General features: G+C 37.0%; 1 pseudogene; it reads left to right on the top strand.

The window, feature by feature from the left end:
* Positions 1-18,058: 18,058 nt before the first annotated feature.
* LOC115290746 lies at positions 18,059-18,927 on the top strand (annotated as a pseudogene).
* The last annotated feature ends 3,757 nt before the right edge of the window (positions 18,928-22,684 follow it).

Genomic DNA, 22,684 nt, shown 5'->3' with positions numbered 1-22,684 from the left:
CTTAAGATCCCGTCTGAGCATCAAAGTCCTCTCGTGGCATTAACCTCTGGTCACCCGAGATAAACTCTGAACATCTAGTTTTTGACAATAGAACTTATACAAGACAACGGATAATAGGATGATCGTGGGTTTTTTTTTCCCTGATCCAGTCCAATACTTGGCATCAAACAGTGGGGCAAAAAAGTAAGAAAAAAATCCTAGCCTAAGCTTTTTCTGTAATTATCTAAAATTATCTAGATTAAACTTGAACATATCTACTGTACCTCATTAAGCACACTGTCCCACTGCCTGCCCTTTCTATCTGAAAATGTTCTCTCATTTTCAAATTGAATTTCTCCCCCATTAACTTACTGCTTAGGTATATTTTAATGGCTTTCTTTTCAACCTAAGCCCACTTGTTTTGGCTGTGAAATTATCTCATTTCATTGTATAAAGCCCAGTTTCATTTCTAATTTTCAGTAATTGTGTCCATTTCTAGGTGAAAAATGTAAGCCCAAACAAAAGGCCTCTTAAAACTGGCCTGTCATTTTCAATTCTTTCTCTTCCAGATGCTGGTTGTTAATTTTCCTTATAATAATACATGTCTGTTCTCCTTCTCCAATGTACTGTTATAACTAATACAGTGAAGCATCTGTACCTTGCTGTGTGAGGTCATATCCTGATAGAAACTGACAACGTTACATAGCAGTAAGCAGCTCAGGTGAAGTAGCCTTCAGGTAATCCATTCCCCATTTGCCTGCTGAGTAAAAGCCTAAGGAAAACCACACACCTACCCTTATTTTTACAACGACTAGAAATTCACTGGCTGAAAGCTTCAACACATAGGAACTCTGGGGAAAAGGAATATTTTAATTAAATATATATTCTGCCACACACTCATAAATACATTCATACACACACATACATTTGATATACATTTGCATGCACACTCACACACATTCTGAAACATCGCACATGCACACACACACACACGATACACTCGATACGCATACAGTATCTTTATAAACTTGTTTGAAAATGACTCGCCAATACCTTTAAGTCTTTGACTTGTGTCAGTTTGTGAGTGGGGAAGAATGAATCATAGATGACATTCCAAGTAGAGGAACGAGTTTGTAGAAAGACATCATGGGCTGTAAGGACCTTGAGATTTTGTAAAACGTGGGGAGGAAAGTACATCTGGTGGAGAAAAATAAACACATGAGTTTGTGGCTGTAACTTGGAGTAAAGCTGAGAAAAGTCTCAGACCCTGGACACCATCCAGACACACGGCGTATGAATCAAGCGTCTGAGCTTAATCCAAGTGATACAAAGGCCATGAAAATCATTCCAAACAAAATAAAACTTATCAACAACTTTTATACGTATAATATGATTAAAGTAAATTTACTTACATTTTCCCCTGAATGGTTAATAAAACAGAGGCAAATAATTAAAAACACAATAGCTATGCAGCACTAGGATGGGTAGTGGGATAATTATCATCATAAGTATAAGGAAACCAAGTTTCAAGGCATTTAAATGAATTTTCAGGTTCACACAATTCCACTGGATTGAGGTTTTCAAATTCAATAGCTCAGATACGACTGCATCAGCTGGAGAAGGCTGCTAAAAAGAGTTGGAAAAGAGGGGCATTGGCTTCTGAAAATGAGTCACCGTTTATGCGCACTGGATGATTTCCAAGTTCCCATAGAAAAAGGAAGCACCAGAGCAAAGAAGCATAGACATGTGAGAGATTAATATCATATCCAGATTTGGGCGATTTTGACAGAAATGTTTGCTAGGGATTATTTATAATGAGAAAAAATGAAAATAATATATGTTATGGAAATGAAGTCTAAATAAATGGCATGTATCACATATACTTGAACATCATGGGAGCATTAAGAACAATTTTTAATTAAATGGAAAAGGTTCACTGGATAATGTAAAGAAAAACAAAACATGAAAAATAAGTTCAAAAACAAAGAAACAAAATACAAATTGACACACAGTCAGGCTTTCAAATATGACTATCCTTTATCCACTTATCTAGATCTGTATCATGTATTGATCTATCCACCTAATTATGCCTTCAATCTGTCTCTCTACCAGGCATGTATAGGAGACTGCAAGGAAATAAATTAATTAGATATTGGGGGTTTTCCCCTTTTTAAACTTTTTTTCCCATATGCTTCCCAGTGTAGTAGAGAAAGTTGGTGAGGGAACACATATGCCACTAGTGTCTAAGGTAGATAATTTTGCCTTCTCCATAAAATGCACACATTTAGTTACTTATTGGCCTGTATTCAAATGGAAAGTGAGGAGTCAGAGTACAAGAAGCTACCAACAAAATTATTTCAGTGAGTACTTGTCATAAGCGCCTACCATGTGCTAGGCAATGGAGATGCCCTGTGCTCAAGGAGTCAAGTGTGGTCTAGAGATGATAAAAAGTGCAGTAACAACGTAAATGTGATAAATGGTATAATGGGGCAGTGGGAGGTATTTGGAAATTACACATTAAGAATATATAATTGTGCTTAGGACAAAGTCAAAAGACTTATAGAACAAGAGTTAAGACTCAGATCTTAACTCAGTTGGTTAAGCACCTGATTTCGGCTCAGGTCATGATCTCATGGTTTGTGGGTTCAAGCCCTGCGTCGGGCTCTATGCAGACAGCTCAGATCCTGGAGCCTGTTTCAGATTCTGCATCTCCCTCTTTCTCTGCCCCTCCCCCACTCATGCTCTGTTTCTCTCTGTATCAATAATAAATACAAAAAATTAAAAAAAAACTCAGATCTTAAAGAGATGTGAGCAGTATATGTCCAAAAAGATCAGAAACATACAAAGGACCTGAGATGAGAGACCCCTGCCACATTTGAGGAACTGAATTGTATTCAGATTGGACTGTCAGGTGCATGATTTAGAAGAAACAAATAAAATGATGAGTCTCCAAAGCAGATCAGAGCGTGGAGTCTGCTTCATATTCTGTGTGTGTGTGTGTCTCTCTCTCTCGGTCCCTCCTCAGCATTCTCTATCTCTCTCAAAAATAAACAAAAACATTTAAAAATTTTAAATGTTCCTAGAAGCATAGTAGAGAAACTTGGGATCTATCCATAGGGCAGGAGGATTTTAATGGATTTTGTGGGGTAGAGGTCAGCACTTCAGCAGGTTTGTTCTGGAGTATTGATTGGTTATAAACAAGACTAGATGGAGGAATATCTGTTAGGATCTGTTTCAGTAGTTCCAGAAAGAGATGATGGTGGGCTTGATTATTGTAGTAAAAACAGAAATAAAGGAAAAACTATAATCCATAGCTATGAATGTGGTGGTAAGGACCCAAATATAAGTGAATTGCTTTCTTGAGAGAGTTTAGATGAGATATAAGTGTCAGAAGGTAAATAAACAGACTTTTCCTGTGAAAAATTTTAAATTATCATTTAAAAATATCTTGTCCTGGGGTTCCTGGGTAGTTCATCTGGTTAAGTATCTGACTCTTGGTTTTGGCTCAGGTCCTGATCCCACGGACTGTGGGATCGAACCCCACATTGGAGTCTGTGCTGACAACGTGGAGCACACTTGGGATTCTCTCTCTCCCTCTCTCTCTGCTCCTCTGCTCCTTATGCATTCTCTCTCGAAATAAGTAAATCAACATTAAAAAATATGTTGTCATGGGTTTTAGTGCTCACTTGACAAAATTTATAGAAGCATCAGCCTTGAGACTCTCTGAAGAGCTATTGTTCGTGTGTGTGTGTCTATGTAATTGGGGGGGGTGGTAATTTGAGGATCTGGGGGCAAAATAAGAGATGGTGAAGAACTACAGAAATCTTTGGAGAGATGTGGGAAGAAACCATTTGAGTCTTCCCAGAGATAATGGGCACTGGGTTGGGGCTACTTGGAGGTCTCTGTTTCTGTATATGCTGGGGAAGAAAATGTAGTAAGAGACTAAACTGGAAGTGCCTGGAAAAAAGTGGAATTGTGACACAAATGTAATTCATACCCACTTCTCAATGACATTTGGGTACATCTGTATTTTTCAAGTTTCTACAATAAGCAGATATCATAAGACCCTTGACATTTACAAGGGATAAATCCCAAGATCTTAGCAAATTTCTAGCTTTGCAAATACAGAAAAGTTTGTATAGTCTCTTCACTTATTTAAAAATTATATTTCCTTGAACGTAAATAAGTTTTTAGTGAATTTTCTTTCATGATTAGCAAGTCTTATTGCTTCTTACTATAAAATACATGTGGAGTCCAGCCTCACCTCACAAACTGCTGTGACCACTCTAGTTTAAACCATATTTTTTTTTTCTTGAAGAACCGCAATAGACACAACTACTACCCATTTCCATTAATAAACTTCACATGGCCCAGTTTATAAAATGTATCATATGTCACTCCTCTGCTTACTATTTTTCAGTGTCTTTCCAATGCTTCTAAAAATCCACACTCATTGCCATAACTGAAAAAATACTTTATAATCTAAACTTCCTAAATTAGAACTTCTCTTGCACCACCCTTTCCATGTTTAATATTCTACATCTGGCCCTTGGGAGGATATATTGACAATAAACAGCATATAATTTCACTGAAGAAAAAATTTAACCACACACTTAGAAACATTGAAAATAATTTCAAATCACAGATATTCAGCAGTGTTCACTGTTTCAGTCAGCATAAGCTAAGTTATGCTGCTGTAAGAACCACAGATCATTTTGACTTCATAATGCAAGGCCAATTTTCTTGCTTATAGAAAGTTCACCTTTAGGTCTAGGAAATTCAGTGGGATCTCTCATCCCCCTAGGCCCCGCCCACTTGAGACTTGGCCATCCATCACTATGATACTTCGTAGCAGTGCGGTTGTAGGATGATAAGGCTGGAAAATCCTTGGGGGTATTTCCACTGTCTCTGCTTGACAATGATTTTATTAGCCAGAACAAGTCACATGGCTTCACTTCACTGAAAGAAGATTGTAAAGTATAGTTCCTGTTAAGTCAAAGCAGGGAAGGAGTACTAGAAATTGATGAGCACTGATAAATTCTGAGGTTACAAAAGAGCTACAGTTTGCTCTTCCAGTTCTAATATATCAAGTTTAACCTCCCTTCAAAACATACACCTCCTTGCCAAGGAAAGCCACCCTAACCTTCTCCAGGAACAGCTCTGGAGTTCAGGTGTTGTGCTATAATGGTCTCTTCGTCAGATCTGGATGTGGCTCTTTGTGGACTGGAAACCTATGAACTCTAACTACAATCCTTCCCATACCCATTAGTATATGCTGGTAGAATATGGGCACAGCATAATTGTAATAAATACTCTCATTCTGAGTGGAAAGAATGAAAGATACATAACAGTCATTGGTCCTTAGAAATTCTGAAATCCTGGTGGGCAAACATTAGTGAACCACCTATCTTGAGAGTAGAGACTCTTATCCTGCTGTCCCAGGAGAAGTTCCTTTTCCTGTGTTCTTAGTGGCCTGTAGTTCCATCTTCTAAAAGTATCTCTCTCTTTCTCTCTCTCTCTCTCTCTCTCTCTCTCTCCATCTCTCCCTCTCTCTCTTATCCTTCATGTCTGTATCTAAAGTGAACTTGGGGGAATACGCTCTTCATAGAGACTATAACAGTTTCTCAACCCACTACCTGCCTGTGGAAGCATGGGGGCCTAAGATCATTCTGACAATGAATGTTAACATTTATTGGATGCTTTCTATGTGATAGAAATTATACTAAGCAATTGCATGCATTTAATCCTCACAATAGCCTTCTGAAATGGCATTATAATTATTCCTGTTTAAATTGCCCAGTGTTCCATGGAAAGTCCATAATGGAACTTGGATTCAAACCCTGCTCTGTCTGATACCAATCTGTAATGTTTCATTTACTTCTATTGTCTGTATACTTCTGAGTTAAAGGGATTGTTCCAGGAATTGTTAGAAGTGATTCCTGGAGTAGCTGAACAAAATTGATATTTTTGACAAATGCAAAGGCTATTTTTAGGTCTCAAATAATCATAGGCTTTTACATCTAGGCTATGAGTTTCTTTAGCAACACATACTATACAAACACACAGACACACAGCAGGGCTTATATATGCTTGAACATAGATATATATAGTTAAAGATAGATTTAATTATGTATATATATCCATTCAGATTCATGTGCCAGGAACCAAATCCATAGTTTCTTTAGAGATATCATTTATAGGTATTCGGGTCCAGTATTTTCTCTGATTTTATTGATTTTTCCCCCCTTACTTTTATTGACTTACTGAGTCTGTTTTGATTAGTAGGTGAAAAGGCTACACCATAAACCTGATATTTACCTAAAGATTTAAAAAATATTGATATTAATTTATTGGGGGGCTAACTCTTATTCTGATTTCTTTTAAGCCACTTCAGTCTCTGAGAAATTTTAACCAAAAGGGAAGGAGGCTTTTAATTTAATCATCATTGCATAGCTGTTTTTACATGCTTTTGACTTTCAAAGTCTTTGTAATGTTAATCAGTAATAGTTCGAGATCAAACACAATCACCTTCACTAATATTGCGAAGCCTAGAATGTTTGTGATTCTACCATTTTACAGTGGATTCTCCCCTTAACTCATCACTTTCCTGAAGCTTCCCACAAAATGTGGCCAATTCACTCAAAATACACAATTAAAATTCTTTTGTCCAGCCTTTTTCTGTAGGCCTTCAGGTTAAGAAGACAAGAGGACAAGTTCATTGTTTATATGATATAACTCACAAAATTAAGATTTTTTTTACCATTTTGTCATATATAACAAATGTTCACCACTTTTTATGATAAGTCACTATATTTCCAGGCACCTGTAACAGCAATGTCACATTTGAAGCTTTTGTTATAAAAGCACCCCACTTTCAGTACTAACTTCTATATTAGGAGAGTATCTTGGTTGTTCCCAAAATCATCTCTGGGTTTAGTGTTTTACTAAAAGGATTTATCAAACTCAGAAGTCATTATATTCATGGGTGTAGCTTATTACCATGGAAAGAAACAAAGCAAAATCAGCAGAAACAGGTACATCAGGCAAAGTACAGAGGAAACTAGGAGCAAGCTTCCAAGAGTTTTCTCCCAGTGGAGTCAACCAAGAGACACTTACTTCTTTCTGCTTTAAAAATGGTAGCTACATGTGTGAACTGCTATCTATCAGGGAAGTTTGCTTGAACCTAAGAGTTTTGATAACAGTTGCACATAAAGCACATGATACCTTCATGACTGACTCAGTTATCAAAACTGCAGAATTCCAAAAAGAAAGCACGTGCCTGCCATAATGCATATTGGTTGCATAAACTGTCTGAACAAGCTGCATGTTCTTTCCTTCGAAACTCCAGGCATGCAACACACTCTTACCAGTAAGACATTGCAAGAATTTAATTCCCAGTTAGTCCCACCAAGGGCCACACAAGACAATAGACCCTTCTGAGAATGTGCACATTTTAAGCAATTCAGACTTGAATTAACTTTCTTATACATGGATGTTAGAATGTACTATGACAACAACAAAAAACCCTCTAATTACATTGACTTAAAACAACAAAAGTAGTTCACCACCTTTATCCCCCAACCCTATTTATATGAAGTTGACTGAAAATCTGTCTACTCCAAGGCACTTGATCACGACAGAAAAGCTCAAAATCCCATGTTGCTTCAGGACTTTGGTTCTACCATGTGAGCACCAGGCTTTATCTGCCATTGTTGTGGCAGAGGAAAACCCCATGGGACTCTTCATTGCATCAGCCAGTAGCACCTGTTTTGTTTTGTTTTTTTGTTTTGTTTTGTTTTTGCTCACATTTCATTGCCCCACCCAACTGCCAGGGGCAGAGATTTCAGTCTCCCTGAAGAAGCCTGGAAGGTGTGTACAGAAACATCTGAAATGAAGTAAGGAATTCAGGAACATCAAGAGGCCCCAAAATGGAGTTAGGAAGCCAATGGGGCATTAGTCTTACGTATGTCCACACTTGGATGAAATATGAACTTTTAGACTATGCCAACCACCAACTGCCACATCCTGGTGCATGCAGTTCTCACAACAGGGCTTATTTCTCTCGACTCCAACTTAGCAGCTGGCCCAGTAACCTATCCTATCCAAACCAACGTCATTTGTTTTTCCCTATGCCAATCATAATTCTTTCAAAACAACTTCGATAAGCCTGTGGTTTTTACCTTTATCAACTCTTTCTCTTCCTTCCTTGGAGCACCTTGGAGCACATTTTAGTTTTCTTCTGAATCTTTGTCTCCTGGATTCTAATTCCTAAATACTCCAACACACTTTTGGTTTGCTGTATAGCCTCAGTTCTGTCTTGTTCAACCAAGGAACAGAGATCCAGTTATCAGTGAGAACTAGAGGCATTCATCATAGTTACGTTAATAATATGGATGTGAAATCTATGAATGACAGAGAGATTTTACATAATTGTAACCAAGAAAATCATCTTATAAAAATTACTGAGAAGTAAAAAAGCCAACCAAGGGAACTAGTGGTCACAAAAAGCTTCTCTTGAAATGAGGACGTTTTCATCTGTTCACTCACATCAGTATCAAATCTTCTGGAAAAAAAAAAAAGCCTGCCTTTGTGCGAAGTCAGAAGGCAACATCTCATAATAAAAACAAGTAAACATGCTCATTCTTGTTAGATCATTTGGGAAATTCTGAGATGGTCTCTTTAAAAAAATTTTAATGTTTGTTTAATTTTGAGAAAGAGACAGATTGAGTTGGAGAAGGGCAGAGAAAGAGGGAAACACAGAATCCAAAGCAGGCTCCAGGCTCTGAGCTGTCAGCATAGAGCCCAACGTGGGGCTCAAACTCACAGACTGTGAGATCATGGTTGAGCCGAAGTCAGACAATTAACCGACTGAGCTACCCAGGCACCCCAATCTGAGAAGGTCTTCCAAAAGGAAAGGGGATTTCTCCACAGTCTGGAGGTGTAAACCCTCCAAAGAGATAGGGCTTGGAACTTCTACCCATTTTGAACAGTGTAGCTATCAAATATTTTCTAGGGGCCTGACCTTTTGGTAAGAAATCTACATAGATCAGATTAATTATTCCTCCAAAGAGTCTTTTGAAATAGGCATTTTAATAACTCTGTTTTAGAGATAAAGAGTCCCAGGTAAAATAGAGGTAAATTAGGAAGAGAAAAAAATGTGAACTCTGGTCTTTGCTCTGAGACTCATGCTTGTAACTACAAGACGAATTGTTTTTCAAAAGGAGATGACCTCAGTGCTGTGAGTAAGGCTGTATCACCAGGAGGGGACAAATGAAGCAACTGAAAATGCCACTCACTCTCAATTCTTCCTGTACATTCTTCTAGCCATTATCATACCAATGATGAACATGTATCTGGGATAAGGAAGTCTATTTACTGTGATTTCTCCTATTTTTATGCAGACTTATTATTGAGCTGACATCTCTTCATGGGTAGAGAATTGTCCTCCAAGTCAGAGGAGGGATGCCTGAGGAGGACAGAGTAGAAGAGAGGCAGGGGGTACAGGAGGCAAGGGCTTGAGCAGGGCATGGGGGTCAAGGGGTCATGGAAGGGCCAGCAGTAGAGTATGACCAGGGGTGACATGGGGCAGGCAAAGAAATAGCCAAGAATATTGCCCTAAAATCCTGCATTGCCTAGTCAAAAAAATAGAATAGATACATAAGAGGGGTAGCCAGCATCTTGAGCCAATGAATTTTTTTTCTAGAAGTCTAACTGATGATTAGGTAGGTTGTTACTCAATAAAAACGTCTATTATATAGTCTGCTTCATGGAAGATGTTGCAAAGTAAGCTAATTATGGAGGGAAATAGTAAGAAAGAAGGGTCATCATGGTTGAAGTAGGCCGAATATGGGATTCAGAATTCAATTCAAAACCAATTTCTTCCTCTTAATAGTTACATAACTGGTTATTTTGCTGTTGCTAGCCTCAACTGTTACCTGCAAAGTGGGGATAATGATAACTATCTTATATTTTATGGAGGAGTCAATGAAATAATGTATATAACACACTCAGCACCTTTCCTGAAACAATGGGAGCCTCGATCTGTATCTGTTCTTCCTCATCCTTGCTTCAAGGCTGGAGTGATCTGTGGTCTTCTGCCAATCAAATCCCTAGTTAAGGAAACATATATTGAATTCTCACTCTAGAATAGTAGTCACTGTTTCAGTTCTTTGGGTTGAGCAGGGAACAAACCAGCTTTTTGTTTTCTTGGAGTTTATATTCTTGTGGGAGTTCATTTAAAAAAAAAAAAAGAAAGAAAACAAGTAACCAAATAATTATACATGCCTATCTCAAATGTTGATACATTTTACAAAGTGATTTAAAGTGTGATGTGATAGTGAAAGGGAGGGAGTATAGTTGGGGGAAAGTCTCCAGGGACATCCAGATGAGTGGACATGAAGACAACTTCTTCAGTGGGAATAACGTATGTAAAGACATGGAGTTGATGGATGAGTTTCACGTTTACATGGAAGTAGGCTGACTGGAGCATAATAAACACCAGGGAGAATGACAGGACAGAGGCTGGCATGAAGGCCTGGTACAGACAACATAGGTCCTTTTAAACCTCAGTAGAGCATCTGGATTTATTCCCAGAGGCAGCTGTGACAATGACAGAAGGGCCATGCCAAGAAGTCAGAGACGTGCTGTTCGGGTAATGCTGTGGGTAGACGGTGAGGACGCTGAGTGCCATGATTGGGAATTTAAACAGTTTCATTACATCACTTCAAAAACTCGATCCACTTCTTCCCAAGCAGCCCCAAAACCCCTTTTCTTGCTTGACCAAATGTTATCATTAGCCAATTCACATTTTTCTCAACCCATTTCTTCCAGGCCATTGATCCATGTGGCCTGGTCCAGCCATGCTGAATTTTCCTTCCAATGAATAAACTCCCTTTCACTGCCTCTCTGACTGTCCCCGGTGCAATTTCCCGGGCGTTTCTTCCATTTGGTTCCTGGTCATGCCTCTGTTACCATTTTCATTATTTTAAAAATGGAGAGGATGTGTTTCTGCTGAAGTTGCCCAATCTTGTTTTCACTCTATTGGACTCCAAAGTGTGCTGTCTGGATGCCGGCAGATGGATGAGGCAGAAAAGCCACTGATTTGATTTTCCCTTCCAATTTTCAGATCTTTCACTGCTTGCCTGGTTTCGTTTTCTGTCCTAACAGTGCATCTAAATATGTGCCTTTTTCTTCCCTCTTGAGGTAATCCTTTTTATTGCTTTTACCTGTAACATTTGCCTTTGATGGTTTCTGGATATGTGTTCAGGATCAAAGATGTTCTGTTCTGTGCTTAGTTATCCATCTGTGCTTTAACTTAGTTATCTCCCTTTGTTCTGCGATTTTTTTTTTTGGCTTATTTTTTCAGCTCTCTCTTCCTAGAGATTCCTTTATTGAGGGTGTCACAATAGTGTTTCTTAACTTTTTGGCCTCTAGAATTTTTAATGTGTCAGATGGTACCCTATTGTAGGTAGTTTGAAAAAGAAATACCACCTCAGAGAAGCTCAATAGCCCTGCACAGGTTTTGATGCTTTGTTCTTCTAATGGCCAACAATCCATTAGTCGGTATACATTCCCTAAATCAGATCTCCACTCAAGCCAAGAAAACAGCTACTCATCTGTCTCTGTTGATGGGCAGTAAACCTAAGAAGCTTGTTTTACCAAATATGTGCAGGAAATTTAAAATAATTTCCTAGCTGTTGTTGCTCCCTTACCTCCCAGAAATCACAACTGCAGGGATTCTAAGTAGTGCTGTGTGTCTAAGGTGGGGCAGGATGCACTCAAATTGCATGATTATGCTAAATATTTGGAACCCTTTATTAGTTCCTTCTTTTGTTTTAATTTTTTTATGACACCTGCTTTATTAGCTGAGTGAATCTATCCTCAGTTTTATATACTGTGTTTTGTGAGAATACTTTCAATAAATTATTTGCAATTTCATGCATTCCTACACTTCTCAACCACATATAGAATCAACCTCGACAGGCATGCCACATTGGTTTTTTATATAGGTTTTCTTCAACTTTGCCCCCAGATTTCAAATCAACATTTAAAATTTGTCATGATGTATATCGTAATTATATCCCTAGGTATTTCTAAAATTTGTGGGTTGAAGGATGGTATGGATACAATTATAGATAGACATGAACATGAATTTGCTTGCTGTTTAAATGCACTTTTGATCATTATAAAAATAATATAACTACAGCATAAAATTATGAGTAACTAAAAAATAGGGAACAATACTCTTAATATCATCATATTAGAAACACTGCTTACACTTCGGATCCTACAGTTTCTGTTTCAGAGAGACTTACAATGCTCCTGCACATCCAGCACATGCACGACTCCAGCAATACAAAGAAGAAACGCAATAGTTTCTGAGCCCACAAGGGCTCCCAGGGGCAAGAACAGTCCTCCACAAAGCCTACAGGGAAAGCATTTTACAGTAATGTCTTAGACTCTGGGGTAGAATGAATTAGGGGAGACTTGGGTGTTCACGAAAAAGGAGGTGGAGAAATTCAGAGCAAACGGGATTCCCAGGTTTAATTTTAAGGGATAAATTGGGCTAACTCAAGACAGGAAGGATAGGAAGGTCATTCTGGGAAAAAGAAATGCCATGAATCAAGACCCATGCCACAGTTTCATTTAGTGTAGCATAAGCCATTCACTGTTGCCGAAATATAACCTAAACAATAGGAAATGCTAGAAATAAATTTCTTAACCAATTGTAGGCTAGTCTGTGCATGATGCTATGAACATAGTTTTAATCAAGGAACATGTAGATATAGAGCTGTATTTATTTTTATACATATTTATATATGTGTGCTTATATACATGTATGTATATTCATAGTACATTGCATTTAATATAAAGTCAGGTGGCTATACCTTATTTTACTTATTAAATATTACCTATTATTAAATAAAATAAATTTCTAAAAAGTATTGTTGAGTAAATAAAATAATATTATGGTTATTGCACAAATTAATATTATTAATCCCAGTTTTGTTGTGTTTTTTTTTTTTTTCCCTACAGCTTGAATCATTCCTTTAGAGTATGTTCCTAGGTTGGCAGATAGTCTAGCAAAATACAAATACTTTTACAATTCTTGGTCAATATTAGAAATTACTTAATAAAAGTTTTTACTAATTTAAACTCCCACCTACATGCAAGTTGGAATGTATACATTTCCCAACAGCCACTCCCAACACTGGGGATTTTTTCCCCCTTAAGTTTTGCCAATTTATTTGGCAGATTACTTCTTAGTCTTTAGTCTCAGATCCTTGTGATACAATGAGAATTATTATGTCTTAATGATGTTATAAGGATTAATGGAAGTAATGAATGAAAATTGCATAGCACACTGGCACATACAAGTGTTCAATAAATTATAGCTATCATGTTATTATTATCTTTCTAATAAAAACTATCTTGATCTATTTTTTCTCTTTCTGTATCTATTGGAGAATAACTTAATGAATACTTAACGCTCATGTTAGAATGCATTTTTATTTTATGCTAGTGATTGACTACCAGCACACAAAGCCCACAACTATGATGAGGTGCAAAAAGAAATGAGATAATTTCAAACCTCTCAAAATCTATCATTCCACATAGACTCTCGGTTAAATACAATTAAGGCAAATCCTTAAGGTTCAAACTTAGAAAAATGCTTAAATAAAGTAGCCCAATATATCCACATTATAGGCAGGGAAAATTACTATTACCTCTATTTTTTAAATCCAAGTGTTTTTCTTGTAGTAGAAACCATTCAAAAATGGAAGTGCATTATTTTAAATAAAAGATCTGTTAAAGAAGAATGGAGGAGGGCAAGAGTGTGAAAATAAATGTGTTCTCAGATAGTAAGAGCTTGAACTTTAAGTACCACTGTAGATCTTAATGTTGCCAAAAATGTTAGGCTGAGGTATAAAAACAAGATACATTGTTTGTTATAGCAGTCACAAACTTTGTTTCCTTTCCTGAGTAACCCAATCTATTTATTTATTTATTTATTTTTGGTTATGGTTATTGAAATATAAGTTAAAATAAAATTCACCTTTTTAAGCAAGCTATTTCTCTCAAAGAATCCATCCACTTCAAATGACTAATCAAATTAATAGTCATAATGTTGTGTTTTGTGTTTCTGTATGCTTTTAGAGTCTGTAGGACCTGAAGTGATGTCCCCTCTTCTGTTCTTGATATTGGTAACTTATATCTTTGTTCTTTTTTTCTTAATCAGTTTGGCCAGAGTTTCATCAATTTTATTATTGATGTTTTTAAAGGACCAGTTTTGAGTTCTAGTAATTTTTGGGTTCTACTAATTTTCAATCTTTAATATTTTAAATTTCATTGATTTCTGTAATTTCTTCTTTTTCTCTTGAATTCAATTTGTTTTTTTTTTTTATTTTTTAGGTTGAATTTTCAAAGATTAGTTTGAGGCATTTTTTCCCTAATGCTATCATTTTTTAAGCAATGCTTAAGATGTATCACAAAAATTATTTCATTTTATTTTTTAAAGTTTATTTTCATTTATTTTGAGAGAGAGAGAGCATGCACGTGAACGTGAGCAAGACAGAGGCAGAGAGAGAGGGAGACAGAATCCCGAGCGGGTTCCATACTATCAGCACAGAGCCCAATGCAGGACTGGAACCCCTAAACAACAAGATTGTTTTTGTTAGCTCAAGACTGGAGCCGGCCTCAAGAGTTGGATGTTAAACCAACAGACCAGGTGCCCAAAAGTTGTTTCATTTTAGTTCAGAATATTCCTAATTTCATGTTTGTTTCCTTCTTTGAAATAGGGTTGACTCTGAGGTATGGTTTTACACATCCAAATATTTCAGAAATTTCAATTATTTTCTATTGATTTCCAGTTTTGTTCCCTTGTGGTCTGAGGAAATATGTTGTGCAATTTCAATCTAGAAGTTTTGTGATACAGAAGTGGTCTACCTTGGTAAAGAGTGTGTGTGCACTTGAAAAAAAAAAAAGTATTCTGTTGGGTTTTCCCGGTGTCCTATGAAGGTCAGTTAGGTCAGGTTAGTTGATAGTGCTGTTGGTCAGATCTTACGTTTGCTGAGTTTCACTTTATTTGTTTTATCAGTTATTAAAAACATCTCTCACTATAATTATGGATATTAGACTAGTGATCTTTAAAATGCCATGTGTACACTGAAGCATTTATACTTCTCTGATCTGGTCAAGATTAATTTTTTAAATTCTCTCAAATTTCACTTGCCAATGTAATTCCCTAACTATGCTATTCAAAAAAAATCTAGTTCATAGAAGTCAGGTAGAGGGAGGCCCTTCATCTTTATTGGTCTTAATATGGTATTTTTCACTTGTTAACTAATTGAAGTTTGGCTTTTTTTAATGTTTTTATTTATTTTTGAGAGAAAGTGAGACAGTGTGAGCCGGGGAGGGTAAGAGAGAGAGGGAGACACAGAATCCAAAGACAGCCTCCAGGCTCTGAGCTAGCCGTCAGCACAGAGCCTGATGCAGGGCTCAAACCCACCAACCATGAGATCATAACCTGAGCTGAAGTCAGACACTTAACCTACTGAGCCACCCAGGTGCCTCATGAAGCTTGGCTTTGAAATATTTGGCCTCTATCACTGTATTCTGGAAACATGATTTTTTTAAAGCTACTGTGATCATTCTAATAAAACAAATAAAATAAAAAAATAAATAAAATGCATGTGTAGTGGCACTGCATGTGTAGTGGCACTGATTCTTAATGTCTAATAAATTAGCAAATTTTTTTTTATTTAAAACCACATAATTAGCCAAAATGTATCCACTGATGCTTAAATTCAATGTAATTTGGGGCTCAGTCAAAATAAGAAGCACCAGATACTTTTCATTGAGCAGCACATAACAACTATGTGCATTCAGTCATAATTAAATCAAAGACATATTGCAGTATTTGTGGGTCTATCTCTATTCAAGAAATCTTCTAGATATCATTAACCAAAAAGCAGCACACTAGATTTCTTTTGACATTATGATCCTAGGGATGGTTTTTAGAAAATTCCATTTTAAGGCTCAATTACATTAGTTGTAAAAGAGAGAAGCATAGACCAATAGGATCTTAAGAAGACTTACTTTCTTTTTTTTTATTTAAAAAATTTTTTTATGTTTATTTATTTTTAAAAGACAGAGACAGACCATGAGAGGGGGAAGTGCAGAGAGAGGAGGAGACACAGAATCCGAAACAGGCTCCAGGCTCTGAGCTGTTGGCACAGAGCCTGATGTGGGACTCAAACCCATGAACCGTGAGATCATGACCTGAGCTGAAGTCGGACACTTAACCAACTGAGCCACCCAGGTACCCCAAGAAGCTTTACTTTCTATGACATAATCATCATCAAAATCAGCATACTTGTTTTATTTGCATTTGTTGGGTTTAATATGTGTTTCTGTGGGCCTCCCACTATTCTTCAATGAGATAACTTACTGAATTAAGCCTCCCTTTGTCAGTTGCAAAATAATATAGTAACCACAGCCCTGCCGATATACTGGGAAGTTGTAATAAATGAGATGTTGAATAAGCAATTTATTTTGCACTAGTCAAGAGCTGTACATAACCAAATAGACGTTATAATGATTATTATAAAGCAAAAATACTCACATGCTAGTGGAAGCTGCTACTTCTGAACCACACACACATACGTGTGTGTGCACACATACTAACCACTTCTGCCCCAGAAGCTTAATTATATCTGTACTATCACTTGTATAAGTCTTTGAATGATCTTATATTGTTTCTAACTCAACATTTCATGATCTCTCCTTCCCTAGGCAGCTAATTAAATCAGCAACTGAACTCTTCAATTCATACTAAAGCAATCAAGAATGTCTATTTCTTTCCAACTAGTTCCTTCACATAATTGCACAGTTCCTTTTTCTAGAATCCTGAAAAAACAAGATATAATGGAGTTAATGGGTTACTTTCAGAGTCGCAAACTAGACTGATGTCTTAAGACTTTGCCCAACTGATATCCATCTGATTGGAAGATGGTGTGATTGGTTAAAAATGAGCTGGTCGATGTCCTAATGCGGTTTTGATGACTTCACGCCAACGGTTCTGAATTTGTGCCATCTACTTTAAAAATAAACCTAACTTGTGAAGCATTATTTCTTATTTTTCATCAAGAGAGGATTAGTGGAGAGAAAATTAACTTCCCTCATCTAAGTAAGTACCTCAGGGAACTATTCACCTATCAATGTATGGGAGAGTTTCAGCCTGTAACTTACCCAATTTCATTAGCATTAATGGGAGTTTTGTGTGAAATCCTGTGTGAATCATTGCTTTAGGAGATCTGTAAGAGTTGGTTGATTACTTTTATTTTGTAATGGCTCTATTCTCCAGCTCAAACTTTTAACTCGTTAGGCTTGCAATAGATGCTAACTTTTGGAAGGAATCAGACTTGGACTTTTGAAGGTAATTAAATCAGAGGAGCATCATATGGAATTACTCATCCTTGCGAAGCTAGATGCTTGCTGCATATTAGGTTCCCAGATGTCCCACTGAGTTGCTGCCGATAGTGTGTAAAAACTTAAATTTGATTTTTTAGCTTTTATTCAATTATGTTTTATTAATATGCACTCATTTATAAGTACTCTCACTCAAGCCTTCTATTTTTCCCCTATTGCTGGGCAATAAATTCTGTACCCATTTGGGTGATCCTTCGAGCACCCTGCCCTTGCCTTTCCTCGGCTTCTACTTACCAATGAATTTTTTCATGGTATGAAAAAATAATTTGTGTCCAAACCTGAACAATTCTGAAAATGAAAGGGGAAACTGGAGAGTCTGCATGCCCTGGGTGCACATGCACAAATACCCAGGAGAGGCACAGGGGGACCTGAGCAAGCTGGGCTCTTCTTGAGTCCCATGCAGCCTTACTGACTGAGAGGAAGACAGAGCAAGAAGCTTGGCTGGTGGGCAGCCCTGACCCCTCTGATTGAGGTCCTGCTAGTGTTTGCTGCCAAGGGTCTCCTTCTTGGACTTAGTGTACTCATGTATCCCCAGGCCTGGGATGTAAAAGCATTTTCAGAACTCAGAAGAAGAAAAGATGACTTCTGACTTGACAAAAATTTGGATGAATTACCTGGTGAATGACAAAGAAAGCACCCAATATCTTACAGTATTCCCCTTTCTTTGATGAAAGCCTCACTTTATGTGTAATAAGGGAGATATATTGTGAAGAAGCAATAGCAGGGAATCTAGAGACTCCAGCAAATCCAGATCTTGATACTGGTGTAAGTGAACATTCGGGTGGTTGGATCAGGATTCAGTTTTAGATTAAATCACTGTAGAATTTGAAGCTGAGTCTCAATTCAGAAGACTGTAGCCTTAGCGAAGAAGAATAACTCTCAGAGGAAGATGATAAGGTATATCACAGTAAATCAGGCAGGAGAGAGTGAAATAGATTCACCTGAAGATGCTGAAATTTTCTTGGGAGAGTACTGGAAGTATACTTTATGAAATGAATCCTTTTCTTTCACTCCATTTGCAACAGGTGTTGGGCAATTGGTGAGAACTGGCTTCAGAAAGAGAAAGTGTCTGTAAGGCCTATACAGAAACGTCAATGCAAGCAGAAAAGGGTTTTGATGATCCTGACTGTAAACAAGCAAAAAGCTACAGTGGATGATTCCAAAGAGTCATATATTGTAGGCAATGATGATCACATAAGCCTCCCAAAATCTAACAAAGTAAGCACTATGCTCAGCCATCAACTTCTAATTGCATCACTTAGAGCAGCCAAGAAGATGTCAAGGAATTTGAGTGTGAAGAAACACAAGACAAAGAATAAAATATGGAATCTAGTTTTCTCCTTAATGCCATCAATTCTTGTGTGATTTGCCAAGGTCGACCTAAAAATAGTTGCATTGTCCATTGCAAGCAATATAGGACATCTTATGGCACGTTTCACATGTACAAAGAAGCTTTAAAAAGTATGCAAGATGAATAAGTCCCAGAGATCTGCTGTACAGCATAGTACATACAGTTAACACAGTATGAGGCACTTAAAATATATTGAGGGTAGTTCTCACATCAGCGTTCTTACACAGACACACACAAATGCACACAAAAGAACACAAGGAAATTGCTGGAGGTGACAGATATATTGAGAACCTCGATTGTGGTGATAATATCATGGGTGTATGCTTATGTCCAAGCTTACCAAAACATATACATTAACACGTGCAATTTTCTGTAGTTTATATGAATAATAGCTCAGTAAGCTTAAAAAGAGAGAGAGGTAAGCCCTACTCAGTATGAAGACAACCATTTCAAATGATTGTGATATTTCACCTAGTTGACCTGTCCATAAAAATAGAATTACATATTTTTAACAGTATAATCCTAAACATTTAGATGAACAGGAAATGTACTATTTTTTTTATATATGTCAAAGCAAGAAAGCATTTAGTCCATGCATATTTCTTCTCTTCAGTGTCATTTACCTACTGGAGGTAGATAATGAATATTTACTTCCTTTCAGGGAAATTTAAGTTGTGTTTATATTTTATATTTGGTTTTTAATGTAATTTGGATTGGATATATAGCTCATCCTTAACCCCTATGCCTTTTATTTTAAATCTTATCCACTTTCTCTTCAATGAGAAGTACCTGATTTTATTTTTATATAAGTAGGGCATTTAAATGTAACTTATTTAGTACTTTTCATGTAAGGAGAAAAAGTTTGTGTGAAAGATTTAATATTAAATTTTTCAATACCCTTTAATCTTGTGAGTCTTAGTTTCTCTGCTCTTTCAGAGCCTCTTAAAATACTTTTTCCAGATAAAAAATAAATTGGTAGTTATATTTGGTGCTATGTAATTAAAGTGTACTTCTTCTTCAGCCACTTTGGTGTAGAAGGGATTAGTGGTAAAGATGTTGTCACTTGAGAAGTCTGTGGGAATAGGCATCATTTATCCCACAAGATAAAACTTTTTAAGGCTCCCTCGTAGAATATGGAGCTGTCCTGGTGGGGAGAGATACAGCTTGGTATAGCAGTCTCTTCTCCATGTGTGATTTCAGGATTTGGTGGAAATCAGTTGTGTCCTCTAAATTGATACACAAATCTAAGACAATTTGAAGTATCTTCTGGGGCTGGGTTACATAGATCGTGGTAGTTTCCTCGGCTTTACAACTTTGTTTATGGTAAGTTCTAGAAACTAGTGAATTCATAAAGATACATTTAGAAATCTGATAGAAAAAATATTCATTTGAAAACTAGCTAGTAAGGTCATACCTTTTTTCTAAATTATCCAGAAATTATGAGTCAACCTTTATTCGAGAAAGACAAGGTCAAAGCATAGGATTCTAAAATATCTCTCCAATGGGTAGATTCCTTTCTTGATTTATGTTTATTTTTTGAAATTTTTAAAAGTTTATTTACTTTGGGGAATGACAGAGGCAGTGTGAGTGGGGGAAGAGCAGACAGAGGATCCAAAGCAGAGTCCACACTGCCAGCACAGAGCCCAATATGGGGCTTGAACTCACAAAACCATAAGATCATGACCTGAGCCAAAACCAAGAGTCAGCCACCCAGGTGCCCCATCATGATTTATGTTTAAATGTGAATCTTATTTGAGGCAAAATATTGTAAGTAACTACTTTGATTTAGGGTCCCAATGTTTTTCTCCTGTGATAGTTGTACATACTTGGCTGAGGACAATAACATCAACTGAACTGTAAGTTTAGAACAGAATTAAGGAGTCGTTTTGCACAACTTTTGTGTGCCAGTGACTAACAGTATACTATTGTTATAAACTTCAGAAAGAACACTTACATATACACATGCTTACCCATGTATGTCTATGTGAGCAAGAAACAAATGACTGAAGGGATTAGCATGTTAGCCAAAGAGTGGTCCTCAAATAGAGTAAAATGCCATTAGTTTGGAATTTATGACACATCAACCAGAACTAAGTAGAATTCATCCTTTTTGAGGAGAGTTGGCAGGATAAATGAGATTATCAATACCATATATCCAGGGTATATATCTGCAGTGATTATGATATTTATAAAACATCCACATCTCTCCAGAACTGGCATCTTATTCTGCATGCCTATAGATTACTAATGAATGCATCTTCATTTTTCACATTTTTAGGATTAGTGTACTCATTTGATTTACAAATAAATAATTCATTAAATATTTGGTTAAGAAAAAAATGAAAGAGGGAACTTTAATGATTATGGAAGGATGATATGCCTTTAACTTTCTGAAATATGTACTCATTCACACAGATACAATCCTACTCCTTAAAATCTAGAAATGTTCTACTTATAAACACCCTAGTTTTTTTTTCTTGTTATATTTGCTCTCTTTTTTTACACTAAAACTTTCTACCCTCTGGGCCTCCAGCTAGTTTTATTCCAACTTGCCTTTCCTCTAACCAAGGTCTCCATACTTCTATCCTTGCTACTTTTCCATTACCTACCAATCCATGTCATCTTCCACCCACTTCCTTCTGCATTTAGATTTCAATAGCACTTTCCTACTCAAGCACCAGACTAGAGGCACTGTTCAGAGAAAAACCAGAGCCTCGCAAAAAAACTGTTCCTTTAAGCACGTTTTCTATGACAGCTAATGGGCACAGGGATTGTCTGACAACACTCTTGTTTCAGTATACTGTCTCTTACCATCACTCCACTATTTAAAATCTTCATCTTCCTGAGGCCTTCTACTCACTTGCCCTGTAACCTACTCAGAGCAGATAATTCTCTCTCTTATTTCAGAACAAAGACCATCAAATTGGAAATCTGTTAATGTCAAACCCATAAAGCTAAATAGACCTGAACCCTTATTTTTTTATCTTTTACATATACCACAGCATAAGAGAGACCTTCCTTCTTTGAAAGATTCATTCACCATAGTTATTGAATCCATAGCCTGCTAGAGACCCTGATATATTGATTTTTCCCTCTTTCTGCAGTGACCTCAAAAAAAAACACAATTGGCTAACACTGGTTGAGAGGACATGGACCCACATTCACAGATGAAGAGAGGAACGCCTAGAGAAATGTCCAAAACCATGCTGCTTGAGAATGGAAAGGTTAGAATTAAGATCGAATGTGAGATACCACAGAGAGAGAAATTGTTTGCTACTGTGTATTGACTGCATCACATAATCATTTAAACATCCTCAGGTCTCTCTCATCCTAAATCTGATTCCATGAAATAATCCTGGAATGACTGTCTATTCATCTAGTCTCCAATTTTCACACCTCCAATTTGTTCTTCAACTCACAACAATCTAGCTTTGCCCTACTCTCTTCCCCTGACACATTTTCCTGTGATAATCTGTGAGCACCTTAAAAAAAAAACAATTACTTATTTAGAGAGACCAAGACAGAAAGCAGGGGAGAGGTCGAGAAAGTGAGGGAGAGAATCCCAAGCAGCCTCTACACTGTCAGGGGAGAGTCCAATGCCAGGCTCAATCCCACGAACCATGAGATCAGGATCTGAGCTGAAATCAAGAGTCAGACGGTTAGCTGACTGAGCCACCCAGCTGTCCTGGTCTGTGAGCTCTTTGTTGCTAAGGGCACTTCTCCTTTCTGAGTCATCCTGATATTTGACATTTTTTAATCACTCTGTTTTTTTTTAAATGTTCCTTCCCTGAATTCTATGACACCACATGTTGTGACTTTCTTTCAATCTTTGAAAGAAATCTTTTTTTGTTGTTGTTCTTGCTT

The sequence above is a fragment of the Suricata suricatta genome, chromosome 4 (genome assembly GCF_006229205.1).
Source record: "Suricata suricatta isolate VVHF042 chromosome 4, meerkat_22Aug2017_6uvM2_HiC, whole genome shotgun sequence".
NCBI lineage: Eukaryota > Metazoa > Chordata > Mammalia > Carnivora > Herpestidae > Suricata > Suricata suricatta.
The sequence above is the reverse complement of the archived record's forward strand: the minus strand, read 5'-3'. Positions and strand labels throughout refer to the sequence as shown.